Source organism: Trichosurus vulpecula, chromosome 2, assembly GCF_011100635.1.
Source record: "Trichosurus vulpecula isolate mTriVul1 chromosome 2, mTriVul1.pri, whole genome shotgun sequence".
NCBI lineage: Eukaryota > Metazoa > Chordata > Mammalia > Diprotodontia > Phalangeridae > Trichosurus > Trichosurus vulpecula.
In genome coordinates this window covers 324,936,145-324,947,938 of record NC_050574.1, presented here as the reverse complement: position 1 = coordinate 324,947,938, position 11,794 = coordinate 324,936,145, and positions in this window count along the sequence as shown.

The window sequence follows — 11,794 nt, the reverse complement described above, 5'->3', positions numbered from 1 at the left end:
TAGTGATTCTCCAATAGTAACCATGTACTACAATGTAGACAATAGATGCTTTTCAGCCATTTGGTTTTTCCTTCATATATTAGGAAATTTTCTTTGGAGTAAACATAGAGAATATTGAAGAATCCCTGAGTTGTTGAGACTTAGTATAATTTGTACCTTATTAACCCCAAACAGGAGCCTATGGAGGACTTCAACATCTATAGCAAATCATTCCTCCAGTTGGACCCCGCCCTAGATATCTTTGATGACAATGCTTAATGCTGTAACCCTTGCTTAATCTAATAAATCAAAGGAATATTGAACAAAGTTACCTCTATGTTAGTATTTGCCCCCAAAAAATCTGTCATGATTTTAATATGTGCAAGTGAAGCACCTTGTTGGAAGAGAGCCCTTAAAGCTGCATTTTGCTCTAATGAATCAAATGCTTTAAAAAAAACATAACTGACAGGCATGCAACACAGCAGAATCTTGTATTCAGTATGTCATTACATTACTAATAAAAAAAACAGAAAAAAATTCGTAAATTTTTTTTGCAAAAATCATGTTCTTAGCATGTTTTCATTAATACACTTAATATGTATATAAATTATTCTCAGAAAGATTCTACATAATTGAAAAGTACATGTATGTGTGTATCTATCTATACATATATATATTACATATATATATACACATATGTACACAAATGTATGTTTATATGTAGTTTTTTATAATCTTCCTAATTGCCTTTTGGGAGTGATTTTTTTAAATATTCTTTTGGTAACTTGCCATCACTGAGTCAAGTCAATAAGCACTAATTAAGTACCCTCCTATGTGCTAGGCACTCTGCTAAGCACTGGGGATACAAATAAAGGTGAAAACAGTCCTTGCCCTCAGGAAGTTTACAATCTACTAGGGAAGCTAACATACAAAAAACTGTGCTCAAAAAAAAGGATAAATTGACAATAATCTCCAAGGCAATTCACTAATGTTAAAGAGGAGCATCAAAGGCTTCTTTTAGAAGGTGATACTTGAAGGAAATCATGGAAGCCAAGATAATCATTCAATTCTTTAAAGACTTTATTCATTAAAGTAAAGATTTCCTTAGTGTGACCCAACTACCCTTCTCAATTCCATTTCTTAATGTTCCATTTATACTTCTTTGTTTGGCACACTGGGGACTAAAATATTAGTATCAAAATGAGATGATGAAAATGGATTATTATAGAAACAATGATAAATATGTTGCATTGTATGTCTATCTGCTGTCCTCTTGTCACTTTGATTCACCAATGGATTTGGGGTGGTGTGCTTTAGTTGGATTTCATAACAAGTATTATGAACGCATGGTTTCACTTCACTGCTCTTTACTATTTTGTGAATGAATACTATTAATAATCCTCTGCCATCCTCTGTAGTGTTTGACGACAAAGTTTGTCTTCTGAATTGTTTTCATCCTTGGCTGCCATGTCTCTCCATTGGGCAAATAGGGGAAATGTTTGCTGTCTAAAATGGTTTCTGGGTGCCTTTGGCTTCCTTGTTGTGTCAACTACTTTACATCAGTTAAACATTTGCAGAGAATTATATTAATTTAGATCAATAACTTTGTCCTTTATCTACCAGTATTTGGTATCAGTGTCCTATTTGAACAGAGCAGGTTGAAGCAGTTGCAGTTGTATGCAGTGTCATTTTCTTATATTAATTTTTCTAATTTGGTCAGATTTTGGCCTTTGCCCTAATTGTATCATGGCCTAAGTATGTACCGACTGATTATTTAGAAATTACTACCACATTATTAACTGACCATCATCCTTAAAGACAAGTCCATCTCATTCTTTGTGATGCCAGGTACTTTCATGGCCTCTGCTTCCTGACTCTCTTCTTAAAAGAAATATTCATGAATACCTGAAAAAAGTACTCATTTTGAGGCTTTTTCATTTCCTAAAACTGAACCTTATTTTCCAAAGCAATTTTTCATCATACTCCTTTGCACCCACCTTCATATTAAATTCACCGAGCATCTAAGCACTGGAGACACAAATAAAGGTGAAAACATTCTTTGCTCTCAGGGAGTTTATAATCTACTAGGGAAGACAGCATAAAAAACTATGCACAAACAAGGATAAATTGGCAATAATATCCAAAGGAAGGCATTAATATTACAGAGGACCAGAAAATCTTCTTTTGGAAGGTGATATTTTTGCTGGTACTTGAAGGAAGCCAGGCAAGCCAAGATAATCATTCAATTCTTTAAAGACTTTGTTCACTTGGTTTAGACTAGCAGAGGTTCTTAACCTCTCTTTGTGCTATGAACCTCTTTGGCAGTCTCGTGCCCCTTCTCAAAATAATGCTGTTAAATGCATAATGTGAAATATGTGGGATTACAAAGGAAACTAATTATTTTGAAGTACTAGGATCGAAATACAAGGGAAAAAGTGCATGGACCACAGTGAAGAAACCTTGGATTAGGGGATCTTGTCAAATTCTTTTTTTTAAATTTTTATTTATTTATTTTTAGTTTACCACACACGGTTCTACATAATTCTGAGTTCCAGATTTTCTCCCCTCCCTCCCCCTCCCTTCCCAAGACAGCATGGAATCTGATATAACTACCATGTATAACTTTGCATTGAATTAATTTATACACTAGTCAAGTTGTGATGAAGAATTATGACCAATGGAATGAATCACGAGAAATAAGAAACAGAACCAAAAAAAAAACCCAAAAACAAAAACAAAAGAGAAGCAAAAAAGGCGAGCATGAAGTGTGGCTCAATCTGCATTCAAACTTCACAGTTCTTTCTCTGGACGGAGATAGCATTCTCCATCGTGCGTCTCCTGGAGTTGTACTTGCATGTTTGGTTGCTGAGAGGAGTGAAGTATGTCAGGGTTGGTCCTCACGGAATCCATATATCTGTGGCTGTGCACAACGTTCTCCTGACTCTGCTCCGCTCACTCAGCATTATGTCGTGTAGGTTTTTCCAGGTTGTTACAAAGTCTGCATCATCCCCGTTTCTTATGGCACAATAGTATTCCATCACCTTCAGATACCACAGCTTGTTCAGCCATTCCCCAATTGATGGGCATCCCTTTGATTTCCAATTCTTGGCTACCACAAAAAGAGCTGCTATAAATATCCTTGTACATATGGGTCCTTTTCCCGCTTGTGTGATTTCTTTGGGATACAACCCTAGAAGTGGTATTGCTGGGTCAAAGGGTATGAACATTTCTATAGCCCTTTGGGCATAGTTCCAAACTGCTCTCCAAAATGGATGAATCAGCTCACAACTCCACCAGCAATGCAACAATGTTTTAATTTCCCCACATCCTTTCCAGCATTTATCATTTTCCTGTTTTGTTATTTTAGCCAATCTGACAGGAGAGATGTGGTATCTAAGAGTTGTTTTGATTTGCATTTCTCTAATCAGTAGTGATCCAGAGCATTTTTTCATATGCCTATAGATAGCTTTAATTTCTTCCTCTGAAAACTGCCTGTTCATATCCTTTGACCATTTCTCAATTGGGGAATGGCTTGTATTCCTATATATTTGACTCAGTTCCCTGTATATTTTAGAAATGAGGCCTTTATCAGAGATACTAGTTGCAAAGATTTTCTCCCAATTTTCTGCTTCCCTCCTAATTTTTGTTGCATTGCCTTTTTTTGTACAAAAACATTTCAATTTGACATAATCAAAATTATCCATTTTGCATTTTGTAATGCTCTCTATCTCTTGTTGGGTCATGAATTCTTTACTTTTCCATAAATCTGATAAGTAAACTATTCCTTGCTTTCCCAAATTACTTATAGTATCAGCTTTTACTCCTAAATCATGAACCCATTTTGACTTTATTTTGGTATATGGTGTAAGATATTGGTCTATGCCCAGTTTTTGCCCTACCATTTTCCAATTTTCCCAACAGTTTTTGTGAAATAGTGAATTATTAGCCCAGAAGCTGGCCTCTTTGGGTTTATTAAAGAGTAGATTGCTAAACTTGTTGATTTCTCCTTCTTGTGTACCTATCCTATTCCACTGATCCACACTCCTGTTTCTTAACTAGTACCAGGCAGTTTTGATGACTGCTGCTCTGTAGTATAGTTTAATATCTGATATGGCTAAGCCACCTTCTCTAGCATGTCTTTTCATTAAAACCCTAGATATTCTAGACCTCTTGTTTTTCCAGATGAATTTTGTTATTATTTTGTCCAGCTCAGTAAAATAATTTTTTGGTAGTTCGATTGGTATGGCACTGAAAAGATAGATTAATTTAGGTAAAATTGTCATTTTTATTATATTAGCTCGGCCTAACCATGAGCAACTGATATTTTTCCATTTATTTAGATCTGATTTTATTCGCGTGAAAAGTATGTCATAGTTATGTTCATATAGGCCCTGGGTTTGTCTTGGTAAATAGACTCCCAAATATTTTATATTGCCTACAGTAACTTTGAATGGAATTTCTCTTTCTATCTCTTGCTGTTGGGCTTTGTCAGTAATGTATAGGAATGCTGAGGATTTATGTGGGTTTATTTTATATCCTGCAACTTTGCTAAAGTTGTTTATTATTTCAAGTAGTTTTTTACTTGATTCTCTAGGATTCTCTAAATAAATCATCATATCATCTGCAAAAAGTGATAATTTAGTTTCTTCTTTTCCTATTCTAATTCCTTCAATTTCTTTTTCTTCTCTTATTGCTACAGCTAATGATTCTAGTACCAAATTGAATAATAGGGGTGATAATGGACATCCTTGTTTCACCCCTGATCTTATTGGGAATGCATCTAGTTTATCCCCATTACAAATAATGCTTGTCGATGGTTTTAGGTAGATGCTATTTATAATTTTAAGGAAGGTTCCACTTATTCCTATGCTTTCTAGTGTTTTTTTTTAACTTTGCATTGAATTAATTCATGCACTAGTCAAGTTGTGGAGAAGAATTTTGACCAATGGAATGAATCATGAGAAAGAAGAAACAGAAACAAAAAAAAAAAACAACCCAAAAACAAAAACAAGAGATAAGCAAAAAAGGCAAGCATGTAGTGCGCCTCGATCTGTATTCAAACTTCACAGTTCTTTCTCTGGATGAAGACAGCATTCTCCATCTTGAGTCCCCTGGAGTTGTCCTTGCCCCTTAGGTTGCTGAGAAGAGCGCAGTATGTCAGGGTTGGTCCTCACGGGATCCATATATCTGTGGCTGTGCCCAACGTTCTCCTGGCTCTGCTCCGCTCACTCAGCATTATGTCGTGTAGGTTTTTCCAGGTTGTTACGAAGACTGCATCATCCCCATTTCTTATGTTTTTAATAGGAATGGGTGTTGTACTTTGTCAAAGGCTTTTTCTGCATCTATTGAGATGATCATATGGTTTCTTCTAGTTTTGTTGTTGATATGGTCAATTATGCTAATAGTTTTCCTAATATTGAACCAGCCTTGCATTCCTGGAATAAATCCTACCTGGTCATAGTGTATTATTCTCGTGATGAGTTCCTGCAATCTTTTTGCTAATATTTTATTTAAAATTTTTGCATCAATATTCATTAGAGAAATTGGTCTATAATTTTCTTTCTCTGTTTTGACTCTACCTGCTTTGGGTATTAGTACCATATTTGTGTCATAAAAAGAATTTGGTAGGACTCCTTCTTCACCTATTTTCCCAAATAGTCTACAAAGTATTGGAATTAGTTGTTCTTTAAATGTTTGATAGAATTCACATGTAAAACCATCTGGCCCTGGAGATTTTTTCCTAGGGAGATCATTGATTGCATGCTCAATTTCTTTTTCTGATATGGGGTTATTAAGAAATTTCACTTCCTTCTCTGTTAGCCTGGGCAGTTTATGTTTTTGTAGATATTCATCCATATCTCTAAGGTTGTCAAATTTATGGGCATACAGTTGGGCAAAATAATTCCTAATTATTGTTTTGATTTCCTCTTCATTAGAGGTGACCTCACCCTTTTCATTTTTGATACTGGTAATGTGATTTTCTTCTTTCTTTTTTTTAATCAAATTGACCAAAGGTTTATCAATTTTATTGGTTTTTTCATAAAACCAGCTCTTTGTGTTATTTATTAGTTCAATAGTTTTCTTGGTTTCAATTTTGTTAATTTCTCCTTTGATTTTCAGTATTTCTAATTTGGTATTTAGTTGGGGATTTTCAATTTGTTCTTTTTCTAGCTTTTTCAGTTGCATGCCCAATTCACTTGTCTCCTTTTTTTCTATTTTATTCACATAAGCATTTAGAGATATAAAACTTCCCCTAAGAACTGCTTTTGTTGCATCCCATAAGTTTTGGTATGTTGTCTCATTAGTAGAAGTTCATCAGTCCCAGAGGGGCAGAGTCAGCAGGGGTCAACGCCAGGAGCCCAGACATAACCTTGCTCCCCCAGGGGAAGTGCCAGACATCAGCTCAAACAACAAACAGCTGAGACCATTGCTGATAAGCAAGTGCTGGAGAGCACCCACAGGGAGTGAGACGCCAGGGAGCCAGACCCTTCCCCCACACCTCAGGAAACTGAAGGTTATAATTCTAGACTCACAACCCCCAGAATAAGAAAGCTGGGACAGAAAGCCCTGAGGCCCACAGATAGAAATTCGTTGTAAAGCCAGCAAAAGGCAAACCAACATGAAGAAGAACACAAAAAAACCGAGGACAATAGATTCTTTTTATGGAGACAGGCAGGATCAAAATATCAACATAGAAGAGGGTTGCAATGACATTGTAGATACATCGGATACCTCAAAAGCTAATATGAACTGGTCTCCAGCCCAAAAAGCACTGCTGGAAGAGCTAAAGGAGGATTTTAAAAAGCAAATTAGGGAGCTAAAAGAAAATATGGAAAAAAGATTGGCGAAATGGCTATGGAGATTCAGAATCTAGAGAGAGAAAATGACACCCTAAGAGGTAAAATCAACCAATTGGAAAAGGAGACTCAAAAGCAAAATGAAAACACTAACTCATTAAAAATTAGACTTGAGCAAGTGGAAGCTAATGAATCTATGAGGCACCAAGAAGTAGTAAAACAAAACGTAAAGAATGAAAAAATAGAAAAAAATGTGAAATATCTGATTGGCAAAACAATTGACCTGGAAAATAGATCCAGGAGAGACAATTTAGGAGTTATTGGTCTACCGGAAATCCACGATGAAAAAATATATAATATCATTACTTTTTCATCCCCTGCATCTTAAGAGACAACACTGCCTAAGCTGCAGTTTCCTGCTTGACTCCAGAGGACAGAAGCAGCAGCAACAAGAAATTGTTGAGAAGTATATTTCAATTTGATTTAGGGAAAATCTTCTAGAGTAGTCTAATTCTTTAGAGTAGCCTAAAACTAGAAAGGTGTGCCTCGAATAAGTGAGAGATCTTCAAGTACAGGTTGAAAGATCGCTTGTCAGGGATGTTGTAGAAGAGATCTTCACTCAGGTATGGATTGTCCTGGATGACCTGTCGAGTTCCCTCCCCTATCTGAGATTCTATGATTCTGATTGTCTTTATGGTTGTCTTTTTGCTTGTGCTCATATTTTGTAAAGCAAGATAAGATGACCTAGTTTCCTATTAATTGATGCTTCTTGTTTACTTTTCCTATATGATAAAATCAACTCTACTAACTCCTTTGTTTACCTAGCTGAGTAGAACTTGGGGGTTATCCTTCCATTTAATAGCAACTTCCTCATGAATTCTGTCTTCATATTATAGGGACAATGTCAATGTCAATGTAGTTCCATTTTACAAAAATCTGTCAGTTTCTTAGTCATTGGACATTCAGGGCACCAACAGTTAAGTTAATGGTTGTAGAAAGATTAAAAACAATGTTATTATCAGCACCCTGTGCCTTCCCTTATGTCACCCCACCACTACGGAAGAAAGATGAGCTCAAAGAAAACTATGGACAATTCATCTTGTGCTTTTCTTTCTGTCATGTGGCTGAAAACAAAACCCTCACTGAACAACCTAGGTTATGATGAGAATTTGTATTTAACCAGGTGTGTCCTCAAGCAGGGAGGAGGAGAATGGGCACATCTTAAATACCTACTACATACCAGGGATTGTGCTAACCATTCTACAAATATAATCTCATTATCAGCAAATATAATCTATTTTTAGTACTCTATTTGAAGGCTTATTCATGGATTAACTGGCCAGAGCATCTGCATGCACTTAGAGAAACCAGGGTCACCTAACCTTATGCCTACACGAGATGGTGGAGTAGGATATTATTCCCCAGGTTTGTAATAACTGTAACAATACTGGTGAATTGAGATCTAGAGATATGACTGATTGGTGTCAGACTCCAGTCAGTGCAATCTAGCTACTCCTAAGTGTCAAAGAAATAGAGAAAGGAACATAAGATTGTAAGCTGGTCCTAAGTGAAATCATTATGATGATCACCTTAACAAAGAGGAAATCCAAGTAACTGGTGTGCCTCTGAGACCACATGATGACAAGATAAACCAGAAAAGTCAAAAATATCAATATCTCACCTGTTGTAAATGTTTTAGCACAGAGATGTCTGAACGTGTAAAGTGGGCAAACTATGAGAACACATGAAGACTAAAGACAAACATTTTCATGATGCCCCAATGCTATATCATCTCAAAATTAGAAGCACCTCATCAATCAAAGGCAGGGTATTCATGCTGCCTTCTGTAAATAGTACCATCAGCTCCAAATTACAGAGCACATATTGCTACCAGTACAAGGCAATTATAAAGAAAAATCTGTAGGCTTTTATTAGATGAAATAAGATGAAATCAAGAAATTACTAAAAAATAAAGATAACCCAAAATCATTGAAAATCTTTTCTAAACAATAGCTAGCATGGACATAACATTTTAATGTTTGCAAGGCACTTTACTTATATTATCATTTGATTCCTGCAACAACCCTGTGAAATAGGCACTGTTGCTATCTCCATGGAAATGATAACTGAAAACTGAGTCTCAGTGAGGTTAAACAATTCATCCAGGGTCACATACCTGGAGAGCTCACAGAGGGCAAACGCTCACATGGTGGTCAGAAGAAGCAATACAAGGACAGTCTCAAGGTGTCTCTTAAGAACTTTGGAACTGATTGTGTGACATGATAGACACTGGCACAGGACCACTCGGCATGGTGTGTCCACATCAGAGAAGGTGCTGTACTCTATGAGCAAAGCATAATTGAAACAGCTCAAAAGAAATGCAGGATCCACAAATTTAGAGAATCCATCCCAAATGTTCACATGGAAAATTTGTGCCTGACCTGTGGTAGAGCATTCCGAGCTTGTATTGGTCTGATCAGTCACAGTTGGACACACTGTAACTTGACTCTAGCACTGAGATATCATTTTGGTCTTCTTCAAGAACAAAGGAGGACAACCAAATGTCTGAGGTGAGATTTGAACCTATGCCTTCTTAACTCCAAGTCCAGTCTATCTATCTATCTATCTGTCTCTCTGTCTCTATCTTTCTCTCTCTGTCTATCTCTATCTGTCTCTATCTTTCTCTCTCTGTCTTTTTCTCTGTCTCTGTCTCTGCGTGTGTGTGTGTGTGTGTGTGTGTGTGTGTGTGTGTGTGGGCACTATGTGCCTCAATTAATACAAACCCCAGAAATTAAAATTAATCATGAAATGACAGAAAAACACCAAAGTCTCAAATAATTTTGAAAAAGAGATGGACATACCTAGTTTGGAGATTTGAAAAGACCTTTTTGAGGAGGGTTATGTGAATCTAATTAATATGGTAATTATACCAAAACAAAATAATATTTTTAAAACTGGCATGTTGATATAACCATCACAGAGCACTCTACCACAACATTTGACAGAAAATATAAAAACATATCAGCATCTGAAAAAAATAGTATATTTGGTAGCCATTGCCACAGTAAAAACCATAGGAGGAAAAGTGGAGTTATGAAGGAATATTGTCAATAATAAACATCAAACGTAGCCATGGCAGTAGCAAATTGAGAGATCTATTAAATATCTGCAGAAACACATTGGAAGATTATATCAATATATATTTAGTTTGAAGAATAGGTAACTCAAAACACATGGCACCACATTAAAGTCAACAAGAAAGAAATGTGTATTGGAATTCAGCTGGGAAAAAAGATATCAAAAATTCTGCACTCCTTAAACCAGCAATTGAAAACAAAGGTCAAAAGTTGAATGCATTGTTTAGAAAATAGGAAAAGAATGAATTCTTCCCAACTCCGTGATACCAATATGGTCTTTGTCTATAGACCAGGAAGATATAAAACATAGAAAGAAAACTAAAGGCCAATCTATCTACTAAATATTAACACAAAAAACATACAATAAAAAATTAGTAAATATGTTGTAGCAAAGCTCGAATATATTACTGTACAATATATTGTTGTAGTTCAGTCATTTTTCATTGATGTCTCACTCTTTGTGATTCCATTGGGAGTTTTCTTGTCAAAGATACTGGAGTAGGTTGCCATTTTCTTCTCCAACTCATTTTACAGATGAGGAAACTAAAGCAAACAAGGTTAAGTGACTTTCCCAAGGTCACACATAGCCAGCGTATGTCTGAGGCCAGATTTGAACTCAGAAAGAAGAGTATTCCTGACTTCGGGCCCAGCACCCTATCCACTGTGCCACTTAGTTGCCATGCCACCAAGCTGCTCTCTTTACTAATATTTTATTGCATATTAACAAGTATTATATACTATTACCACTTAAGATTTGTACTAGGAATGAAGAGTTGATTCAATACCAAGAAAACTATAAACATGATGGGTCATATTAATAATAACAAAAACATGAGTATATCAATAAACATTGAAAAAGCTTTTGATAAAATCCAGCAGCTATCACTGTTTTTAGAAATATTTAGCAACATTTTTTAAAATAGGAATAAATAGACGTTTCTTTAACATAGCCAATACTTGTCAATCTAATACCCATAGCTAGCATTATAAGTAATGGAGGAAAGCTAAGAGAATTTCCAAAAAGAACAAGGATGAAGTAAAAATGTCCATTATTATCACTACTATTTAACATAGTGCTAGAAAAGTTAGCTATAGACAATAAGACAAGAAAAGGAAATTAACAGAATTAACATAGGCAAAGAGAAAACAATTAACCATAGATATCAAAAGAATCAGCTAAAATTAATTAAAACAATATTAAAGTTGCAGGATGTAAAATAAATCTGCATAAGTTAATAACATTTCTGAATTGTGCCCAAAAAAACCCAGAAGGAAGAAATAGAAAAACAAATTCTATTCAAAATAACTAAAGAATACATAACATATTTGCAAGTCTGCCTATCAAGATGCATAGAATTATATGAATATAACTCCAAAATACTTTTTTACAGAAACACAGATCTAAATAAATGCAAATATTTTAATGGCTCATTTAGTAAAATTGGCCAATTTAGTAAAAATAGCAATACTCCTTAAATTTATTTACTTATTAAGTACCATAACAATCACATTACCAAAAGACTGCATTATATTGCTAGAAAAATAAAATAACATTAATTCAGGGGAAGAAAAGGTCAAGAATTTCGAGGGAAACAAAGAAGAAAAGTGGAAGAGAAAGAGACCTAAGAATACTAGTTTTCAAATCATACTACAAAGAAATATTATCAAAACTATTTGATACTGGTTGAAAAAAAATAGAGCACTGGAATATATTTGGTATACAACACTCAAAAGCAAATCCCAAAGACTCCAGCTACTAAATTAAGGATTCACTATTCAGCAAAAACTTCTAAGAAAATTTGAATGCAATCTGGCAAAAACTAGATACAGATTAACAACTCACTCCATATAGCACTAGATATATAAATTAGACATGAAAGA